The following is a 24,607-nucleotide window of genomic DNA, read 5'->3' as shown; positions in this document are numbered from 1 at the left end:
CCCCAATTGCACAGACATTCCCATAAGGATCTTTGTGGTATTAAAAATAAGTCTTTTTTATCTATTAGACTAGGCTAGGGCCACCATCAATTTCATATCATTTTACAATTTAGTTTCAAAAATTGCATTTACTCTCATATAACACACGAGACGAGGCTATTTAGAGGTGCAGAGGTCACTAATCACCCTTTGTGGCCTATTGCAGTCATTCGCACCTCCACACATGCTCCCCTTCAAGCCACACTGCCGTCAACCCTCTCTTTCCAACCTAGATCTACACACCATTGCACATTTCAAGGACAAAGTGCAGTTGTGACTGACACTCAATGCAGGAGCTCATTATCACCTTCCACCAGCTGCAAATGGTGCCTGTACTGGGTACCACACATTTGGTCCATGAAGGGCCACTGTAGCAGGTAACACCAGAGAAACTTTTATAATCTGGGATACCCTAGGCAATAGAGTGGTAGAAAATACAAGCAAAGACATTTTTCTAAAAAATTAAAATTAAAAATAAATTTTAAAAAAAGTATGATGCATGTTCGCACATAGTTTACATTTACTGTCAACATAAAACAATGGCAATTGAGTATTCTGCATGTAACACTAACACTAAAAAACATCTATATATAAGCTTCAGGCAACAGATTATATCAATTATATAGTCTTCAGTCATATATTCCTCATCTTTTGCAAAGATCAACTATTAATGTTGGACTAGGGCTGTTCTACTCATCTTTGTCATGTGCTACATTGTTGTTTTGTTTTCCAGACAGACTCATTGACAATCAAATGAATTGTCAAATATTTCCACAATTAATTTTTTACTTGAAGCAAAATTTAGGCATCGAGTTTGACATTTGTTTCTTGGACTGATGAACCTAGAAGAGTTTAGACATCTCATTAAACCGTATCAGGCCAACGTGGATACAATTTCAGGCATCACTATATGCAGCAGCTTTCCCGGTCAGCATTAATTGCAACTTTGTTTGAGCATGAAGACACACTGAGAAGAAGGGAACTCCCAGTCAAGACTAGCAGAAATTATGGCACTGATAAGCGTGGAAAATCTGCTCTTAAAGAAGCACTGGACATGTTAGACCAAGTCCCATGATGGGAAATATGTTAGGCACGGAGTCTAGATTCACATTTCTTTCTTAGTCTCAAAAGGCATACGACTCACGCTCGAAGCATTGGTGGAGAAAGATACACTAGACATATCTAATAGAGAGACAATAGATGAGCTGTAGGGCTGACTTAGCAGATATTCCTAGTGGCGTCAAGTCCATTCAACTAAGACAACACTTCCTCATTAGCCAACCTCAGCTTGAGACAGCAGTGGGGCTCAGAGAGCATTGCTGACAGTATTAAGGAGTCAACCGTGTGAGAGATGGAGCATGGATCATAGACCTGTGTATTAGCAAGTGAGAACAAATAAGTGAAAGTGAAGTGTCTCACTGTTTCTGAAGAAACAAAAAGAAAAAAACAAGAATCAGTATAAACAAGTTTTTAGGAGTTCATGGAGCCAAGTTAGAACCCGCTCACCTACATATTTGACCCGTCAAGGCTACGTTGCCGACTCTGACCCTTGGAGGTGCAGGGCTTTTTGCAACTTATGCTTTCAAACAAAGACTAGGTTATGTTTCTGGACACAGATCGAGGGTCAAGGCCAGGGCGAGAGCTCTGAGAAAGGTGCTACTGTATGTATTTTAACTTGCCCTGCTCTGACCGATGAGAGGATATGTGAGGGATAAATCACTAAGTGCCTCACCTTGGGTCACCAATCCCACCAAAGGCCACAGGCCAATCTCTATTTGAGAGAGTGAATTTGCTGCTAGGGGGCTTTGCTCTCTGGCCTTGCTATAAATCAACATGCACCATCTAACCCCAATGATCCCGTTTCACCACACACTCCACGTTTACTTAAATTACAAATTGCATCTTGTTTTTTCTAGACTAAAAGCCTGCAGAATAAAAGAAGGAAATACGTTCAAATAATTCAAAGGAACAACACCAAGACTTTCCCACTAAGGCCAATTTCCTAATCCACCATCAAATGTGATGTCACTCAAAATTTGTCATAACGGCCCATATAAAATTTCCTAAAAAAATCATCAAAATGTAATCAAGTGCCATTTCATCAAATGTTAAAGATCATTCAATCTTTCCATCTTTAATCCAGATCGAAATGTAATGAGTACTCCCTCTATGCATCAGTTTCAAGATTTATAGTCAACACTCTCCATCCTGATAATACCATATATCTGGTTTGTTTGGCAAATAGGAGTGATTGATTTGAACGTGTACACAGGCACTTCCAGAGGACATGTCGTTTTAGTGAAAATCATTTTGAAAGAATTTCTGCCGTTACACAAAATGCCCCTATGTTGTTTAGATCTATTAAAACATCCCTTGACATCACCTTGCTCTGAGCTAGTAAGGCTATTCTTACCATTACATTCAAAATGCATATTTTGCTGATTGATACATTATGTAGATCAGCGTCATTATATAGTGATGAATGTGTCGAAGGGTGCAAATGTGCAAAAACTTGCATACTGATAAGAGTAATGCCTCATCTAAATAGAATGCAAGCGTTATGTTGTGTCAGAACATTACTTGCATACCACTCAAAAGGCAACTTTAATCTACAAAATGGTCACATCATAACTAAACATCAATATTAGTAATATTTGTGGTCTATCGTTTTAGACTGATAACAACTATGCGACTTCAGAGTCTGTTTGTATTCGGGAAGTGCTGTACAATCTAAGAAATCCTACTCTGGGACACGGCTGTCTCTAAGTGTTATTTGTCCCCACCCGGCCGGAAGGAAAGTCTGTCAAGCTTGTATATCTGTAAATGTGACTGTTCTACCCCTATTCTCTCCCCCATTCTCTCCTTAGGTGCCAGAATGTCAACAGACCAAGCCTTGATGGACGCGAGATGGGAGTAATAAAGAATGATCCGCGGGGAGCAATGTGGGGGGTGTCAACTGTACAGCAGTATTGTCGTTGGGAGCAGCAAGCGTCAATGCATCAGGAGAAGGCTTTTACTCTGAAGGAATGCTGCAGGTGTTACATGCAATTACGTGACATCTAGAACTCTGACAGGCGGCAGCCATGTTTGTCGTCTGTGTGGGCAGAGACAGCGGAAAATGGAGACGAAACAAATAAAGAATGCAGCTACAGTGTTTATATATACTTCCAAAAATTGAGCATCGTATTAAGAGCGGAAAATTAGTTTTCTCATTTTCACAAAAGGATCTGCATCAGCAATTCACTATGAATCCTAATACTCATAAAAGCACTCGGGGAAAAGAATAAAGAATTCAAGACCGTAAGAATCACTAGTGCAGCATTTGGCTTCAAAAATACCTGGGATTGAGGGAAAAAAAGCAGTATGGATGAGAGTTTGTCAAAGGGGGTAAAAAAATGAAGAATATTACTCCCTCTATTAACCTGCCGTGATTACAAAAGCCTGATGGGCTGCCTTATTTCATGGAATATTAATTTCAAATGTGACTGAGAAGAAAGGACATTATATCCTCTCATTGAAACCTCAGGAGGGTGCAACAGGCAAGCAGCCATCTTCTGGTTATTTTAATTTTTTATGCTTTCTGGACCCTCACACCATCTTTGGCAGGGTGTCAAACGTAACTTTGTCGTGGCTACAGAGCTATGGTTGCCTTTGACCATATAGATGATAGACAATACGTAAAAGATCTTCTCAAATACAAAGTCATGATCAAAAACGATTCCAATTGACAATAAATAATTTGGTATTTTTGATACATTTAGATTCCTGAACCAAAATGGAAAACAGGACTTTTTTTAAATCAATCTACAAGTAGTGAAAACCACTTTCTAGCTTTAAAAACAATGGAAAATGTTTGAAATATTTTGTCTTGTAACAAATATTTCTTCTTAAGTCTTGTAATGTTGAAGAAGAAATAAAGACTGAGTCGAGACACTTGCATCTTAATTTGCCATTACTTCACACTATGATTTTTTCAAAAACAGTTTAAACTTAAACAAACCAAGCCATGAGAAGTGAGCCAAGTCCCCCACTAAAATGGAATGCATTCTTTGGCTGATGCAAGTTTTGTGTAATAACTAAACAACCGGCAAACCATCCTAACCTCTCGCACTGCGATTTGCCACTGTGTGCTAGGAATTATATTACAGTGCAAACGGTCCAAACACAATAGTGTTGGACACAAACAAGTCTCGCTATATAAATAAAGTACTGTACTTTTCCTTTAGGACAGAATTGTTATTTTCTAACCTCGGTGGCATTTAAAGAACCACTGATGGAAAAAGAAAACTCCTTCTGCCATTAGCAATGCTGTCTAAGTCAAGACAGGAGGTGAAATAACGAACGGGGGGCGGTGGGGTTTACTTGAGTTACACAGTTACACTCAACAGCTTATTGTAACAATTCATTCAATCGTCTGGAAAAACTGGACTTATGCCGCCTCATTTCACAAATGTACCTCAGACACTTGGTCCTCCTTTTTAACACTTCATCACTGGGAAAAACACAACTGTAATGTAATGTTGAGAGGAAATGAAGTTAGAAGGGAAAGTGATCATTAGTCTGCAGATGAAATCAGATGAGTGGGTGTTCAAGCATCATTATACAGGCTGGGCTTTTATGAGCAAACATGGTGCCTTCATACGGGATGCAAAATATGCACCGCTACCTCTTTTCTATCTGTTTGAATCGACACTAATAGTTCGTTGAGTGGGACAGTGCACAAAGTCCTATTAGTCTTGAAAGAAAAAAACTCATCAAAACATTACAATATTTAACAGCCTATAAGTCATTTTGGTACAGTTTCCTTTTTTCTTAATTTTCTGGCTCTGCGACCTATACTCAGGAGTGACTGACTTGGATAATATAAAAATATTAAAAGATGTTTTTTCTGCAAATGTAGAATTTGGTTATCAATGGCCTGACCCTAACCCATTTTTTAAAAGGAGGACCTTTGGTACATAGCCACTTCATTATTATATGTGGTGTTAAGTAAATCCATAAAGGTATTTTGAACTGCAAGGCATGCAATAATAAAATTAACATAAATCATAAACAAATAGGTTAATAAAATGAAATAATCAGCCATCCCAATATCTGTCATGAGCTGCATTGGGGGAACCAAAACAACAGAACATTTATGTAACTCCTCAACCTGCATCCAAACTTATTTTATCACTCTTTATCTACTCTGCCAAGTTCATCTGGTGTAAAAATCCATTAAAATATATGAATAACCTAATCTTTTATTTAGATTCAACATCATGTTCCACACTGGGAATATCACACAATTCTAGTTTGACCAGTGATTTATAAACAAACAAAAAAGATTTTTAAAAAAGGATGAGTAATATGCTGTTAGATGACATGTAAGTGTTTCACGAATTCTACATACCCCTTTCAAACAAAAAAAAGAACTACAAACAGTCTAATTCTTGGGGTTTGGCAAAGAGAAAATTACAATGCAAGCTCCTGATTCCAACTGTTCAGGCCAAGTAATACCCGATTTCTGCAAATCTATCTTCCTGTTTCCTTGAATCCAACAACTAACACTTAAAATCCTATAGTTCAGGCCAAATACAAGCGAGTATTTGAATAAAGATGAATTCTGCAAGTGAAGCTGTTTGCACTCGAATCATGCTATAAATGCAATAAAATACACAGGACCACGATACGAGCGCCTCACCTTACGGATTTTACCACAATACATGCAAAATGTTGTTATAATAACTAAATTATTTTAAATTCATGGAGAAAATCAATTTATCATACGAGCACGTTTAGGTTATGAACTTGGACGTGGAATGTATTGTGCTTGTATCATCACAGTGGACCCAGAAACCCTGTAATGAATTGTTTCTGGAATTTACAACAAACAAGCAAACTTATTTTTCTCCCCAGTGACTGGAATAATTAATGATTGTGTATGATTGCCTCTTTATTTATTTGCTAGGCTGTGGTGATATATTGATGAAGATTATATTCAAAATAACATGCCATTTAAGATTAGGTATCACATAGCTCACTATGCTGATTATAATTACATACCCTTTTTAAACACAGCAGCTAAAGGGCAAAAAAATTGTGATGTGCCAACCCGTAGAATAATATCATTTAAATACCACCATAGGTGAGATTGATAAGGATTTATAGTGTGAATATTCTGCATGGTAAAATATTCTCTGACATTTATAAATGTCTACAACTTTACAAGCAATGGTAAACTGGATGCATTTAAACATAGAACACACAACATTAGGGACCGATACAAGACCTGTAACGACCATGTTGATTTTTGATGCCTTCAGAAAGCTATAGGGCACACTGGGCGCTGTTGTTAGTCAAGTGTCAAAAAGCCTTAAAAGTCAAGTCTGATGGATTTCGATGCAGGTCTAAATAAAATATAACATTTATTCATGCAGCCGCCTGATGGTGTAGAGGTTTACTCGCCTGAATTGGATACAGGCAGGCACGGGCTCGATTCCCGCGGTTGGTGGTATGATTGTGAGGGCAGATGGTCGTTTGTCTCTATGTGTGCCCTGTGGCTGACTGGAAACTGATCTAGGGGTTTAGTTTGCCTTTCGCCCCAAGTTAGCTGGGAAGTGTTTAAATGGAGTAAACTGGTATTCTATTCCTACCGATGTCCAATCTTCTTTTATTAGATATGATTATAGTAATACACTGCAATGTGTTTGTGTTACTGTATTTTGCGGACTATAAGTAAAAAATGTCTGAGTACCAAACAAGGTAAAACAACACGGTCTACGCAAACGTCCGAGTACCAAACAAGGTAAAACAACACGGTCTACGCATCAATCAAAGCCAACAATGGCCCTGAGCAGTTACACTGAGCGGACGTGCGAGTGTATAAGAGTGTGTATGTACATGAGTTGTCCCCTTAGGAAGGTACGTTACTCAGGGTCTTAACAATTTCTCCAAGAAAACACAATATAGGTCACATAAAAGTACGGGAAATTTGGAGCTTTTCTTTAGCCTAATAATTAATAGGGCATTAAGTATGACAAAATAATAATTCACAGGTTATATTTAGGGAATTTGAGCAACAATTTTAAATGGTAATTATCAATAACCTTCCAGGCGACCAAACGTCCGGCGACCAATCGTCCGAGTACTCTCCTCGGCACTCGCTCACAAGTGGGTGTGGAGGAATAACAAAGAGGGAAGGTACTTAGATAAAATGGCACAGAGTTAAGTCACACTGTAAACAATTTCAAAACCTACAATTTGAAGAACGGCTTTACATGCAAATGTGATTGCAATCAAATAAAATTACACATATACAACACTTTAACCAGGGCACACTCATTTGCACCTAACTTGGGCATTTTACAGTTCAAAGTGTTGGAAACTTACTTTGGTGCCTTTAGGTTTGAGCTATAAGAGGCCAAAAATGCTGCGTTGGCACCAAGATTTAAGGGGGACGTTTTTCCACTAATTACCTGCATGTATGCTACACGTTTACACCATGTAAAATAAAGACCTTTTCAATTTAACATCCATTTCATTTACATCTATCTGTGAGTAACTTTTTCCTTTTCATCTGATTCTGTCATCATTTGACCTGTGTGGTGACTGGTGTGTGTTCAAGGTTGGACTGGAGTTAATAAGAAACAAAGTGAGCATGTTGGTGGCAACACGGATGTGTTGAAAGGAGCAAAAGAAAACGGCACTCGCCAGTAACCTTTAAGCAACGTGGTCATTAACACCTCCATTATCGAGTGTGCAGCACCGTTAGTCTTTCTGAGCCCGCAATCGTCTCTGAGACAGCCGTGCATGTTTTGAAGAAAGCAGCAGGGACGAGGTGAATGCGCAAAAATGTTTCCATTTAGCGATTCATTTAAATGGTTTGAAACTGAAATGCTCAATTCCCCAGTTTCAAAGTGTACCATTTGTCTAATGATGAAATAACTATGGTTACTGTGCTACTGGGCTTCACTTTACTACATGAGGCATCATTTAAAAAGTCATTAGTTTGAGGATGGGGCGAGTGGTTAGCACGCCGGCCTCACAGCTCTGTGGTCCTGGGTTCAAACCCAGGTCACGTACACCTGTGTGGAGTTTGCATGTTTTGCGTGGGTTTCCTCCGGGTACTCCGGTTTCCTCCCACATTCCAAAGACATGCATGGTAGGCTGATTGGACACTCTAAATTGCCCCTAGATAAGGGTGTGAGTGTGCTTGGTTGTCCGTCTCCTTGTGCCCTGCGATCGGCTGGCCACAATACAGGGTGTCCCCTTCTCTGGCCTGGAGTCAGCTGGGATAGACTCCAGCACCCCCAGCGACCCTAATGGGGATGAAGCGATTCGGAAAATGAAATGAAATGAGATTAGGTTAGTAGGTGTAAAAATGGGATTTTTTTCATCCGTTCATTATAATTTTGAAGCATATGTCCTAGGTATGGCTCAAAAGTACGTTATGAATCTTGCTACTCAAGGTAAATATTTGCTCGGAATTTGACTCGTATCTCAAATTTCTCGTCTGTCGGGGCACTCGTATGTCAAGGTATTACTGTGTATATCTTAATGTTATTGTTACATGCCTAAACAGATTAAAAAAGTGTTCATCAAAATTACTTTAGTTGTCTTTGAGTGAAACAAAACCAAAATGTTGTTCCTAAATATATAAATTGAACCCAGCTTTTCTTTGAAAAAAATAATAATAATTCAACCGAGACACAATGATGAATCTCCATGTTGAAAACAATGAAATGAATTGTATATTTGCACATGCACATATAAAATCCAAAATAAACCCTATTCTGCAAAAGACAACACATGCGGCAGTGCAATTTACAACACAAACACAGCGCTCGACTGACTGGAACACAAGCGCATACAGCGCACCTAAAGACAAAATCTTTTGCAAATACTGCCAAAGTCAATTTCAGATGAGGTCGTGCATGGTGATGGTCTCCCTGATATTGTAGTGGTCATGCTCTATGTATCTATGCGGTGGACGAGAGTGGATCCTGCCAGGGGAGTTAGTCGTTGGAATGGGTGGGGGATGTCGAGTGGGCCGAAGGTTGCTTTGAAGTGTGGATTCCAATTAAACCCCTGACTGAGTTCTAAGCGTAGAAGAAAAATGGCTGCGGTACATGACATGGCCGGGTCCCCTCGTCCAGCAAATCCTTTCCATTTTAGCCCTTTTGTCTCCCTGCAGCTTCTGATATTTATGATCACCCCCCGACATAACCCCCACATTGGGTCTACCGCCCCCCCAAAACCCCAATAAAACAAAGTCAAAGCGATTTATTTATGGAGTTGTTGTTTTTTTTTATCCTGTACAGGCCAGCTCGAACAAATGGGACGCGACTTGATGGCTAGGATAGAAGACTATCCTATTAGTTTACTAAGAAAAGTAACTTTTTGATGGATTATTTTGTATTACCCTAAACAAAACAGGAACAGGAAAATATATATTTCCAGGCTTTTTCTTTCCCTACATGTCAGAAAAGTATACAGAGAGAAATCGGATCCCAAAGTGCTCATACTTCTTCAAAATTAATGTGCCTGACACCAGCTGGTATAGATTATTTCCATGTGAAAGACAGTTACTGTTGAAACTATTTCAAAAGGCGAATTTCTAGCACAAATGATAATGGGGAAAATAATGTTTAAACATGGAATGACACCGCCTAATCATTTTAGGACGCCAACTATACCCATCCACATCCACACAGATGCTTCTTATGATGAGTATTAATTATGTCAGGAGGAAAGGCGGCCAATCTGGGATATTACATTTGACTTTTGGCACTGAACTGGCTTTTATCCCCTTTTTTGTTTTCTATTACACATCAGAAAAATGAAATTTGGGGGATTTTTTTTATATATAAAATGTGATTGTTTTCGCTGCGATGCACATGATAAAGGTGTTGTTTGTCTTTTTAACCCTTCAACTGCCCAATTCCATATCTACAAAAGATCCATTGAAATATGAACGGTTGGATTGCTGCCAGCCTTGCCAGTCCAAATGGATTGGTTGTCCATCACCGTCAATAGTGGTGAATCAGAATCATTCATTGTCAGACATTCCAGTTAAAATAGATTTGTCTATTGCTGTCAGTGGCAGTTTAAAAAATAACACCTACCATCTACTTGTTAAATAATTGACTTGCATTAGGTCATGATTTTTTTGGAGAGGTGGAATTCAACAGAAAGCTGCATGTATGTACAGCTTTGATTTGAAGTACATGGATCTACAGTAATCCATTCGAACATAAAAATGTGTGGGTAGTGACAGACACTGCTCCACGCCCTTACAAACCTTGAATCTAACGGGCACTTCTTGTAGTTTTGTATTCTTTTACAAAGCTAATGGTTGAAACACATCAACTGGTTGGTACACTTTTCTTTCAAAGGAATAGAAGAGAAATGGTGCAAATCCAAATATTCATTGCTGCGAGGCAACTGCGGGCAATCTCGACAGTAGCTGACACAATGCCGAAAAGCCACTGCAGTTTTTCTGTTTTATTTTGGCACATGAATTCCACTCACTCACTCACCCACACTGGAAAACACACAGGAGGTAACGATACATTCTCCATAATTCATTCAGCATTGAATTTCATTTCCTTTCCTCTTAAAAGTAAACACGGCCGCAGTCTACACCGCATAGACGTACAAAGAGCAAAAGTATGTGCATGCATTTCTACTCTTGGAGCAGAGAACACAACAAGACAGTGGGAGTTCACATACTAACCACACAAACATGCTACTGAAAAGTGTCGCAGACACCTGGTCAAATGCTCATATGATTTGCAAAGAAACCACCCGGCATAAATGGCTTCCTTGGGGAGAAACGGATGCAGCTAACAGGATTTGAGTAGGTTTATATTCCGTCTGTTCCTAACGGAGACGGAGCTGGAGGTGGGATGAAGGAGGAAAGGGTTAAGACGGGGAGCAAGCAACGTTTTATCACACCGGAGGGGGACAGGGGGCTGCGGGGCGAGGAGCGGTAAATATTTCAAGATGATAGGTGACACGAACAAAAGGTTTATTCTCATCCTCACTTTTTAAGGTGCAAAATTTGGGCTCGGTAATCCATAACAGCAGTCCTGGCTGACACGCGAATACAGCGCTGAGGAATAGGCCTCTCCGCATCACAACGATGCCTGCTAAAAATACTCCTCTTTAGTCAGAGTTAACGTCATCAACTTAACAGCGAGAGTCAAAAATGTAAAATATTGTTTTGCAGGCATTGAGGTAAACACTAGAGATGAACCTAAAATTTAGTGACTATAAATTCAATGGCTGAACATTGGCTAAAACCAATAGTAGTTTGGCTCATGTTATTTCAGTGAAAGAAAAACAAACGTGACTGGGAGTTGCATTGGTGGAAAAAAAAACGTGTATTTATCTCTCTTGCTACTAGAAGCAACATGTTCAGTGAAAAAACGTGTTTTGGCTCGACAAAAATATTAGCACACCTTTGTACAGCTAATTAAACAAAAAAATACTCGGTGCATATAGAATTATGGCACTCACTCCAAGTATTCCAAGCAAATACGTTGAATTGATTGAGTGAAAACTCAAGAACTAATTTTAACAAACCGACTATCAAAATTTACTGCACCATCGGTAACATATCCAATTTCTGAATCTGTTTTAGCAACTTGTCCTGATTGTTTTTCATATTCGTGAATAAATTAATGGCCTTGTGAGCGGTCTGTCTGCCTGTAAAAGCCAGATAACTCTTTGATGGAGAATATGGGTGCTTATTGTTGTCTGCAGCCTCCACCTTGCCTCAAACACAAAGATTTATTGAAGGAGAAGGCCCCGCGGTGGGTACCCGCAGAAACATGACGAGCTAGGACGGCAACAGGAAAAGGGGGCAAGGAGAACAAAAAAGGGGAGATGCACTATTAGGGGGGGACCTCCTGTGACCTGCCTTTGGAGCACACAATGCTACTGTAAGAGATGACCGTGATTATCTGACTATTAGAAGCAGGACAAACAATGGTGGAGTTGCTCTTTTTGCTTGTCCTCCACTGCAACAGAGGAGCAGCAAGTATGACACAAGACAGGAGTAGAAGAAAGGGTCAAGCTGAGGAGCAAATAGAGGAAGAAAGGGAAAAATAGTTGGAGAGTAAAGTTAATGTCAAGCTGCTTTGGGAAGAAGAGTTTTGAAAGCGGAAATACAAGTATTGCTTTTGAGGAAAGGGACTTTTTATGGCTTTACCAAGGACTGTGTATTTAAGTCGTTGAAAGGCATGCAATATCCTCAATTCTGCAAGCCAAAATATTGGGGAGTGGAAGTTCTATTATGATCAAGTAAAAGTATTTTTTATCAATTTGATATGAGTGAAATTGTTAAACGAAACAAAAACTGAATAAGGATAGTAAAATGTTTTTTAGAGTTCTCCATTTAAAAAAAAATTGCAGTGATTTGTGCATATTGGTCAATTAACAGCAAACAGGAAATAAAGTAAATTCAAACTTTGAAATAAACAATCTTTCTGACAAATTGATGGTTTTTGAACTATTTTTGAATTATTTTAAAATCTTTAAAAGTTTTTATTTCATCTTTTTTTTCTCCCTTCACCATGACAGAGTCGACAACATCCAGCTGTAGACATACGATAACAATTCCGATATATATTCTTTGGTAGTTAGGATTGAAAAAAAATGGTTGTAATGTCAGTGTGTCTCTTAAAATGGTAGTCACTCTATAAGAAGCAAAGAAACAGGGTGGACAGCAATTTCATGGACTCATGAAAGATGTGCAATTTGAAGATACAATACATATGATCACAACGGTTTCTTTTCTAAAATAACAATGAGAATAAGATTAGGTTTATGAAGTGATTTAGTGGCATATAACCACTAAAGTTTCACATTGGAAAAAAAACTTTATAATATTCATGTAATCACAATGTATCTATTTTAATTCCTGGCATGTGTTTTTTTTTAAAAAAATGTGCACACCTCTACTTTACCACAACTAAAACACACATTAATAAATTCCATATGAATAAAGGTATAGTGGATATGTACAAAATTCAAGTGTCAGCTGAATATTAAATGGAGCTTTCTACACCTGCAAGGGAAGCCAAGTATCAAGTACCTACATTTACACAGCTATGCAATTTTTTCGGATCCGCCTGTGTAGGTTCCTTCATGACAGATGCATTTTGAGTATAGCTTCAAAATATGAAAAACACGGTTGTTACAGGCCACAGAAAAGTAACCAGGAGCAAAAAGGCGAGAAAGAAGGAGATTGGTGAGAAAACTGATCAACAACTCATCGTGCCCTCTTCTGATCACACACTGCATGGTATACGAAAAGTGGAAAACACCTGATATATATATTTTTTTTTTCTTTTTTTTTAACACACTGAAGTGTTTTGTGCCTGAATACGGTATGACAAGAATGTTGTGAAATCAATGCACAAGTGTGTGGAAAAGCTTTCTTCTTTTTTTTCAATGGTCTGAAGTCTTAAGTCGCCAAGACTGCTGAAGTCAAATGGCCAGTTACATCTAAAAAGTTGTCTTGAACATCCATTAGTTCATCTTCCATACCGGTTACCCTCTCATCAGTCGCGGGGGTTGCCGGGGCCTATTGGCTGCCACTGATGACAATAGACGTCCAATTCATTTTGATCTGGGAGCTCCCAGTCCCAACGGCAGTAAAAGAGTTCATAAACCCTGCTCTGTATGACAGGAGGCTTTTGATAAATACGTTGATATTAGATTGGACAAGAGCGGCAGAAAGGAGAGAGCAAGACCGTGGATCTTGGTTACATCTCGCCTTCCTTGGAACCCTCACTACCCATCTGCTCCCCTCACCCTGGAGGAGCTCAATAGCTGAGAAGAGCCAAGGACACATACTGTGTGGCACCGTCTCTCTTATACCCCGATACCCCCCCCCCCTCCTTCTTCCTCCTCCTCTCATCCCTCTTCCATTATTCATACTAAAATACAAGTGATGTAAAGATGAATAATAAATGCAGTCAACACAAAACAAAAGTTGGCAGGCCAGTACTGTCAGGATGGTCACTTGGCAGAGATCAAAAAAAAGAAAGTCTAACAGAATAATTTCATTCAAAAAGTCATTTTGGAGCAAAACTAAATGTTAAGCGTCTAGTTGCCGTGAATTCAATCTTGCAGATTGCCATTAAATGGATGAGAAAATTTATATAGACGAACAAAATTATTTATTTTCCTACATGGGTAAGTCGCACATGATTTTTACGTGCATTATTGCAGTACTGGTTTTGTTATTTGTTCTATATCTTTTAAAATTGTATTTGTCGTATATTAATTAATTCATTATTTGTTTTACTGTTTTAATTATGGGTCTGATTCATGATGCGCACTTTACTGGAGCAGTTGAATATAGTTATGCTCCAACAAATTACCAAGCAAAAACAGAAAACCTATATAAACTTAACTGGATTATAAAAGGCACGCGGCCAATTTCTTCGAAAAAAAATTAAAGATTTTATGTGCAATTTGTAGTAAAAAAAATATGATGAGTTTAAAAATGACTTGGGTAATTTATGCAGTTTGGTTATTCCCTCAGTGTAAGAATTGCAGTTGGATTTTCTCTTTTTTCGTTTGTTTTATACTGATCTCAAGCTTAGCATTTGTTAGCTATGCTTCATTATTTAAACAAGTTTCAAGTGAACTAGGAGCGCCCGGTCCCCTTTACTGGCTACTTCAGAACCTACTGAATGCAATGTCAGCAAGTAAATAACGTAATAAAATGCCTTGCAGTTAAAACATTAAAATAAAATCTGAAAGAAACAGGAAATCAAGTATCAAATGCATATGAACATCCATAGAATATGCCTGCCAAATTTCATTCTGCTCCATCCACAAATAATGCAAGAGGAGCAACGATGATGATTGTCCTCCTCCAATAGAAAAAGTAAGTGCGATTTTGAGACCTCCCTCCAGGTAGTCTGTTAAAAAATGGCAATTTCTCTATATAAAGCCTCACAAAGAAAATCCAAACGCAGAATAACTCAGTCCAGAGTACGTTTTAAAGCCAAGCAAGTGTCGTACCAAAGCACAACTCAAAAATCACAATCCTTCACTCAAGCAAAAGAAGCTGACCACAAGAGCCGCATTAGACAACTTGAAAGAACAAAGAATCACAGCTGAATCTCAAGCTAGTCAGGTGGACGGGAGGGGCAGTTGAGTGTTTTTTTTGTTTTGTTTTGTTTTGTTTTTCCACGCCAAAATGTTTCTCTTGTTTGAAGATTCAGCAGAAGGGACAGCCGCATACTGTATCTCAAAGCGAAGGAGAAAATGAGCAGAGGAGCATATTTTCTCATGCCTTACAAACAAAACAAAACAAAAGACCCTGAAAACTGATTTCAGGCCTCTTTTAAGTTGATTAGATCAGTGCCTCTTTTCTTCAAATGTCTTGTGTATAAATGCTGTCATTTATTGCCAGTATTTCAGACAGCATGAATCAAAATGTCCTTGATGTTTGCTTAGCGATTAATATTGTGTACATTTGTCATGCGTGGCGTCTCGCAATTAATATGGGAGCCGTGTGCTGAATGTCTGCCTGAATATCTAATATAAAAGAAAAATGGGTGAGGATCGCATTTTGTTTTTAATGTTTTGCTCGAGTGGAGCACTGCTGTCACGCCTGCTTCTTTTTCTTTTTTTGCAAGATGTCAGACAAAAAGAAAGGCGAGATAGAGAGGGAGGGATCCTGGAGAATGGGGGTAGGAAGGGGGGTTACGAAGGGGCTACTGACATGCACTTGTCTCCAATCTCTTCGAATCCATTGCACAATTCATCTGCTTTGTCTCTAATGCCACGACTGAGGACAATCAGACCAGACGCCCATTAGATTTCTCATATGACCCCACCACCGCCATGTGGACCCCTCCCTTGCACAATTTTTTTTTCCCCTTCCATGTGACATGGTGACTGAACGAGAGCTAAGGCAATTCACCAAAGCGCCAGAGCAAAAATATCCCCCTACCCCAAAAAAACAGGGGTATGTCAAGAAGGCAACCACATCAAAACCATGTTGTCATGGAGATATACTACGGTCAAAGAATCACCGAGACTCGGAATATGCGCCATACAGTATACGCACGCAAGACTTTTTATGTATTCATCTGGAAAAAAAGACTTGCTTGAAAATAAAATAGAAATAGAGGATAAAGAAAATTTGTAGCTGGGCACGTGCAACTTTATTTTTATTAGTTTGATGTCAAAACAGTAGCAGGTTATCATTAGATGTGTTACATTGTGATTTTTTGAATAAAATGGATTTAGTTTATTTGCTTTGTATTAGTATTTCCTTCAACACTTATTGCATGATATACACAATTTTTATCGTGTCATTACCACACTACTGGACATTTTATATTTCTTTTATATATTTATATGCGTCTACTTTAATATAACTCATTGCCTGCCATTGACCGTGGTGGACGTTCAATCCATTTTGAGTGGGAGGGGCTAATAAATGTTTGTCCCTTCATTTTTTCATTCAAGTTTAACTTTGACAATGTTTTCTGTCAAAGGCAGGCAATGAGTTCATGAAATTAAAAAGTAATAATTTTTAAAAATGATTGGGTGCCATAACCATAACCACATTTGATATTTATCAATTTAATTGTATTAATTTTGCTTTCTTATTAGCATTTTATTCATTTTGTCTATAATTGTATTTCCACAATACTAATTATAATTGAGAAATGTCCAAATAGGTAGACATCCCATTTTGGGTGATGTAGCCAACACCTGTCTACCAAATGCACAACTATGACTGATGTGACTCAAAATGTGATTTCAACATTTGTGGACGCAAAGTCTTATGGGATTAAAAAGGGACAGAGACACCTTGATCAAATTGTACCGCAGCAAAAAGGGAAGGGAATCTAACAACGTGAAAAGGGGCAGAATTTATTTCTCCCATGCGTAACAAACCTAAATAAAAGCAAATATTTCCCGGTAGGCGAAATAGTCGCCATCAGACATTTTGAAATGCCACTACTATTTTAGCCAATCAAATGCAAGTATCTCAGATTATCCGTTTTACGCATCAGCCATTGATTATCCATTGTAGTATGCGCAGTGCTTGGAGAAATAAGCTTTAATGAACTTAGGAAGTGAAGTGGGAAAAGGCTTTGGAGTCTTAGATAGTAAAAGGAGAAAGACAGCAACAGATTGAACAGGTACATAAACCATAAAGTGTGTGTATCAGCATTTTCAGTGCAGTAAACTTGCATGACATACTACATTGGTTGCACTTGTAAGTGGGGTCCTATTTTTCTTTAAACAAGATTTTGTCAATTATCAAAAGTCTAAGAAATGCAGTGTTTGCATACCTAAACACTTTTTGCTAGGTGTTTTTTTAAACAGCCAGAAATAGGAATTTGTTTTGTTATGATGGTTTATTTTATGTAGAAAAAAAATGGCGAGTTTTAACAAACTTGGTGGATAACTGTAGCTGTGATTCCAGAATTCAAGCAAAATGCTCGATCCATTTAACACCAGTAGGAAAATAGGAATGACGAATAATGCATAAGAACGGATGCCAAAATGCTTCCTCTTTCGAGGTCATGTGACGACAGTTCCACAGCCAATAGCATTGGAAGACAGAGAAAAAAAAATCTTCCTGGAACGTTCGGCAATCCGATGTTCTTTTTGCAAAATAAGGAGCAGTCGGAACGAGGGGTGTGGGGGGGCGAAATCAAAAATGTGCTCCTTCACCTCACTTGTTCAGGAGTCTGGCAGCACTTGACTTTAGCTTTTGAGCAGAACTACATCAGAGCTCTAGCCTCATACAAGAGGATCCTCCATCCCAACAGCTCGCTGGGGTCACTTTATTGAGGTTACTCTGCGGTGCACTACATAAAAAGGCAAGAGGCAGAGGGATATTAATGGTAAATGTGGCATAGCTACGGCATTAAAACCCCTTCTTTGTCCTCCCTTTTTTCTTTGTTTGGCCAGAAGAGCTGAAGGCTTAGGGATAAAGGTAACGCTGGAATCATGAGACAGGGATAAAAGCCAGAGAGAGAGATAGTGAGCCGGACCAAACGACACAGCAGTGGATAATTAAAACACCCAGGGCCCCTGAACTTCCTCCATCCATCCATCTACTCTTCCCCCTCCTAAAAACACACATTCTTACATGCTCACAAAGAAAAAAAACATACAGACCAACACAAATGCTCACTTTCATGCAGTTCCGACAGTGGCTCCCCGCTTTTAAAAAAAAATCTGCAGAAGCGGAAGCGCACATATCTCCTACTGCTGGCTTCTGTTTATTTTTCATTTGTACATTTTTAAGGATCATGAAAGAGTATTGTTTTTTATCTGATTACTCCCAGACTGCCAGCCTCCACCGTCTCAAAACGGCCCAGCGCCATGAACCATATGGACTTTTTCATTTAACAAATGCTTCCTTCCTTTGCATGTAATGCACTTACTTCAGATTACATTTACAGCATATTAACTATAAAAGTATACTGAAATACTGATGAAAGACAAAAACTAAATAAAAAAGATTGCAGACATCACTATGCAGTAAGTCATCTATTAATAACTTTTAACCCTTCATACTGCACACAAACGGTGGAAGACGTCCACTCTATTCACACTTGGAAAGGCTGGTAGTGACTGATTGTTATTTTTTATTAACATTTTAGGAATATAGTTTATAAAAATAAATATTAATAATTTCAAGATTTTAATTATTTGTTTTTGAGACATGGCTTTCATGTATATAAATGTGAATATTGTGGCCTGCATGACCCAAAATGTAAAGTCCACACGTGAATGCCAGTTCTTTGAGTTGGAGTTTTGTTTTTGCATTTGTATTTCTTTACCCTAAATAATTACTATAGTCTCTATAGAAATGAATGTAAGCTTTTCTTTATCAGTATGAAAAAAAATCATGCATTCAAGAGATGTGTATTTATGTCTGCATTTTTGTGATAAATCCAGTTGTCAGGCCACACTGCCCTCTGTTGGTGGCCTGGGATTAAGGCATCCTAAAACCTGACAACAGCGGTTAACATTTTTACTCCATCTTATGACTCTCTTACAAGTTAAACTACAGACGCTCCTGCATGGTTGTATTTGTGGTTATACTTGATGAGGTGTGACTGACTAGCTGGCTCCATATGTCATTGGCGTGGTCAATGACCTCGCGTGGGAGAGCGCCTGGCGCGGCACCCTATGAAAAAGTGGTGAATAAGGATGTGTTAAAGCAGCATGTTGACGGGGGAATAGCAGCTAAAAGGATCCCTACACGTTGCCCACACTGAAGTCATTACCACCGGGCCTTTGATTTCCACATGCAAAAAGCTCCGGTTGTGAGGGCCCCACGCACTACACCAGAGGAGTGCGTTTTCGGCGAAAGTCTTCATGTGGTGTTAATGTCTGCACCAGTCAGTCAGGGGAAGAAAGGGGGCCCAAGTGCTTGCTCAGATCTTTTTGGATCATTTGGAAGATGATTAAAAGATTTGTTGGATGGCCTTCGCACTTGGCGAGCTTATCATCTTCGCACTGTACTGAATATACAAATTCTTCTCTTAAGAAGGACATGCTTAGTAAATACAAGTGCTTTTTTTTGGGACGGTGAAGAGACAATCAGTGCAGGGGGGGTCTGCGTTCTGCATGATTAAGATTTTGTTGGCTGCAGGCAAGAGGAGGGCAGGGAAAGGTCAAGGGGCGTGAGAAAAACAATCACCTGCTGTTCATTTAACCGCTTGGTCAACACCAAGTTTAGCCCACTCTGACTCGATCTGTGTGTTATGCGTCACTTTGTTGCTTCAGAACAGACGGACGGCGGTGGACAAATACACAGAAGGATCTATTTCGTTTGTATTTCTGTAAACGGAGTGTACAGTACAGTACATACAAGTATGGTCTTTTTTTTAAGGCGGTGGAGATCTATAATGCCCTGAAGTGATAAAAATTCAATGTTGATGTAAGGCAGTGTAATGCACGTAACATTAGATAACTTTCAAATTAGCTGTGATTTTTTTTAAACCTTTTTGCTTTTAGCTGATTTTAATGCAACACTATAAATAAACATGAATTGAGCTGATATATCAGTGATTATATCACTACAGCTATGTGGGCTGGCTCTAGCGGTTCGTGAAAGAATCACTGAAGTAAATGTTCATATGGTGCATAATGAACTGTTAAATTCTGTTCAGTACAATGCATGTGTACTTAATCTTTTAGAACAGTCTGTGTATAATAATATATAATACAATTTAATTTAGTCCTTCTAGTAGTACAGTTTTTATGTGACTCTGTTTAAGGACAGTATTACAGTTAAAATGTGCATCATGTTATAATAGTATCTTTATATTTTTATCTTTTTTTATAGCTCTTAAAAACAAACTAAAGTTTTAATGGGGGCCATTACAAGTATGGATTTATATTCATACACTCACTTAATTGATTTTTTTAACATGTTATGAATTATAATATTTCTCATAAATATTACAAAATGACTATTAGTGGGAAAAATATAATCTAGATATAATTGTGATCTGGCATCTAGACATTACTTTTTTTAATTACCAAAAAAATGTCACTTGCCTTTCAAGGCTTTAAATGTCCATTATGCCATCAGCATCGTGGTATGGTTAATAAAGTAAAATGTGAATATTTTCAGTGAGCAAGGAGAGAGAGACAAAAAGTTAACAAAGATTTGAGAAACTATGCTCTAATTCCAACGAACGTTCCGAAACATTTAAAAACTGGTAATACTGAAAATAGTCTTAAGAGTTTGGGCGTACGAGGCATCAGATTAAAAAAATATATATACATATATCAATGAAATGGGTAACTATGCTGCCTTCACACCTGACTCCAGCAGAGGGTTAACATCAGCCAGACCGGATCCGACAGCTTTAGTCTCCAGAACAGCCAGCTTACACAGATAAGTGGGCCAGACTGGATAAGCCTCACTCAAGTATTCTATTACAGTGCCAATTACCCCTCTGTAAATAATATAACTATGTTGCCACAGTAAAGTCAAAGTGTCCAAAGACTCCAAAATACAAAGCACGTTTTTGCAAACAACTTTTCGTCTATTTTACTTCCATTTGACGGTATGCATATAGGTCTGATTCGCAAACCATTTTGCACCCTTGGACACAAGCCCACGGTCACTTGAAACCTTCTCGCTGTCCAGGCCCGAGAGCAAGCCTACGTCCTCAAAGCCGACATCCACAAAGCTGCTTCTCTAATGGGGACAAATTGGCAATGTCTGTACAGGCTGGTGCTGTGTGCTAGAGCTGTGAATTGATAGTGATGCCTAATGATCCCCCTGGGTAGATCAATACCAATAATCTCCTTTCCCACCTATCCTCGTCATTGACTATAGTGAAACTGGAGGAGCAGCCAGGGGAAAAGTGCTGGTCAGAGCGGCGGGGTCAGGAGTTCAAAGGCCACAACTCAAACGTGCAGAAAAAAAAAACTTATGTTTTGGCCAGAACAGGGTGGAAAGTGAAATCAAAGCGATCTCATACTTGCCAGCTACTGAGAGACAGACGGGCTTGCAGCCAGGTGCACTAAGTCAGGCGGGCTAGTCAAAAACATACAATCAGCGGAACACAGCGGGAGAGAGATTGAAGACAAAGAGTTGGGGAAAAAATGAAAGATGCTTGTGTATTAGGTGATCAATATTTTTGGTCTTTCTACAGTGATTATTGTCCAGTTTCACTTTCTAGCTGAATCAAATGTATGTCCATTGTGTAAATCACTGAGGCCCTCACCATGAATTGAAAGGGCTTTTGAAGATGTGTAGCAATCCCATTTATAGAAATTTTACTATCAAGTCATTGAGCTACATTATTCTTTTTACTGTTCCAATTCACTTGAGATATAATTTACTCCAATACAGATGGAATTTGCATCTTCATATTTCCCTAATTATGTACACAGTTTCCATATTTGTCTACTTTGTTGCTGCAAAGCCAGAATTTCCCCAAAGTAGGACTAATTAAGGCTCATTCTGCATCATTCTTTCAGAAATATTTCAAGCGCTCTTCAAAATAGACTTTAATTTGTGTCATTTCCAGGCACGATTCCTAATCAACATTCATCCTACTCCCAATTGAAATCATAAAACACACCCTTTCCTAGGCATACATTTTACCGAGAGTAAAGGGGCGAATTCAAGTGTAAAGCTGAGGATGTGTTCACCAGTGCAAGAGTGAGATGAAGCGTGGAGTCCCTATAGACTTCAGCGTGCGTGTGAATGTGTTGTGTGCGTGTCCGTGAGCTCTGCAGTCATAAAGCCTCACATCACCCCCTCGAACCCCGTGGTCAGCAGCTGATTACTCCCACCAAACGCATCCATACACTTTATCCCAGCTGTCACAGTGCATACTCATTACAGACTGCACCAGCCAGCTGACTCCATGCGGCCACACCCGCCCGGACGTGGCCGCGGGGCCAAATTGGGGGAAGGGGAGGAAGGTGGGGCACAAATCAGAAAGCGGGTGAGTAAATTTTGCTCTCCAAATTTACCATTAGCACTACATGACATTTTGCTGTCAGTGGACGTACGAACCCTGCATATGTTGACATAGGTTTTATGTTGGTGTTGTATAAATTAATAATTACTCTCCGTTAAATTATAGTATCGCAGCATGGTACCATTAACTATTGATATTAGAATCCTAAATTGAGTCTACCATTAAAACAACTCAAACAAAGACACAAGAGGGAACTTTAAAGAAATCAATCTTCCTAACTAGTCTTCTTAATGCGCTCATACCAGTTATCCAAAATTTTGAAATTGTTTCAACAATCTGTGTGTGAGGTTATGTGTGCGTGTGCGCGTGTGTGAGTGTGTGCGTGTGTGTGTGTGTGCGTGTGTGTGTGTGCGTCAGGGTAAATAGAAGGCATGGGTATTATCAATGGGAAGCGTGCCACATTGTCATATAGTACAAGAGGTGTTTCTCCCTAGCAACCCATTGGTGGTATTTCACATTTTGTTGGCTTCTTAAAATTAATGTTTTGCCCAGCGTATCAATGTTCCATATGCATTCATAAAAACATAAATGGCAACTAAACCTTCAGAATGTTATTATGTTAAAGAATGAACTCATTGGCTTCCATTGACGGGTGTAGATGAACCAGTTGCTCTAAAAAAAATATAGCTATTTTTATATTGGCGTACGGCTGAGCGATCCAACCAAAAGCCATCTCATTTTTTTTTCCTTAATGTTTGGACTTGATTCTTTTCACAATTTTTGTTTAGTTGATTTATCTTAGATTGAAGAATGCTTTGTTGTTGACATAACTTGCTTTTGGCATCATGAAAAAAGTATATGTTCTTGAGTATTGTGATATTTCTCGTCTTTGGATGTTCCAGATGAGTTTGTGGGTGAATATTAATTCTCTTTTGAGTGGGAAAAACCTGACTCTTGAATGGAATCTTCAGTTTTATATTAGCATTAAGCTTGCTGAGGCACCAAAAACCAAATGTTTTTTGTTATTTTAATGCACAATATATTTAATTTTCTTCATAAAGTACTTTTTAAAAATCTGCAAAACTAGAGTTGATTTGCATCTCCAGGTTTGGCCGAATGAATATGTCATGACTAAGTATCACTGAGATTGACCTGAACAAAACTGTTGTCGCCCAGCTCCATATTGGCCAAAAAGTAACAAATAACACAAATGACTCCCTGTCAAAATGGATTTAAGGTCTATTGCAGTCGATCGCCATGAATGAGTTGATGTTATTTAATATTCAAGGAAAAATAAATGAAATCTAAACTCAATCACTAAAAAGGAACATTGAGCTTGTTAGTGCATCAAGCTTTGTACGTATTTTTAGGGACGCAAAAATAAGCATAACCTACTGCAATTTTGTTCATAATTAAACTGCCTAATTTACACTGGGAGTTATTAATTACATCCTTCATTAAGTAGTACAACTGACGACTGTAAACTGCCGATGATAATCAAGAAGATGATTAGGGGGAAAATATGTAAATAAAATTAAACTAGCTGCACACTCATTTGTAATATAATCAAATCAAGAGGGAAAGGTTATTTCAATCAGTATTTCAGAGATGAGCATCAAAGAAAACATGCTATGTTTGCCACCCCCCACCCCAACCCTCCACGGCACCCCTATCCTTGCCTCCCAGGACAGCAAAGTGCAGAGCTTAAACAGGAGCTTTTAATTCATTACATCATTATGTCATCTCATACTAATCTGTGCAGTGGCCTCCACTGCTTTGACATGCAAATGGCCTGGAAAAATGTCTGGGGAGGTAAAGAGGGAGGAGGCGAGGCACAAAATAGCAATCATCACATCTTGTCAACGAGTTGAAAATATGCCCTAAAGCACATCTGCCATTTTATACCAACCCTCCTCACTCCGTTCCCTTCGCTTTCCGCCATTTTTTGTCAGAGAACCCCCTAAACAATGCTGTGGGTAGATCACACGAGCAGGCGGCAATCTGTTGAAGATCAGCCTCCCTACGGAGAATGTCTAAACAGTACAACGCATGGCGTGCGCTCGCAATCCAGCCTTCTCCCATTCACGCGTGCCCCTCATCTGCATATTAAAAAAAAAAAGGCCCCTCCGGCC

General features: G+C 38.9%; 1 protein-coding gene across 4 annotated transcripts in view; it reads right to left on the bottom strand.

Moving 5' to 3' along the window:
* The window catches only part of zfhx3b (zinc finger homeobox 3b), a 313,149-nt gene that overhangs the window by 247,811 nt on the left and 40,731 nt on the right, over positions 1–24,607 (bottom strand). The window lies entirely within an intron of this gene.

The sequence above is a fragment of the Stigmatopora argus genome, chromosome 2 (genome assembly GCF_051989625.1).
Source record: "Stigmatopora argus isolate UIUO_Sarg chromosome 2, RoL_Sarg_1.0, whole genome shotgun sequence".
Taxonomy (NCBI): Eukaryota; Metazoa; Chordata; class Actinopteri; order Syngnathiformes; family Syngnathidae; genus Stigmatopora; species Stigmatopora argus.
This window is presented reverse-complemented; position numbering and strand designations above follow the sequence as displayed.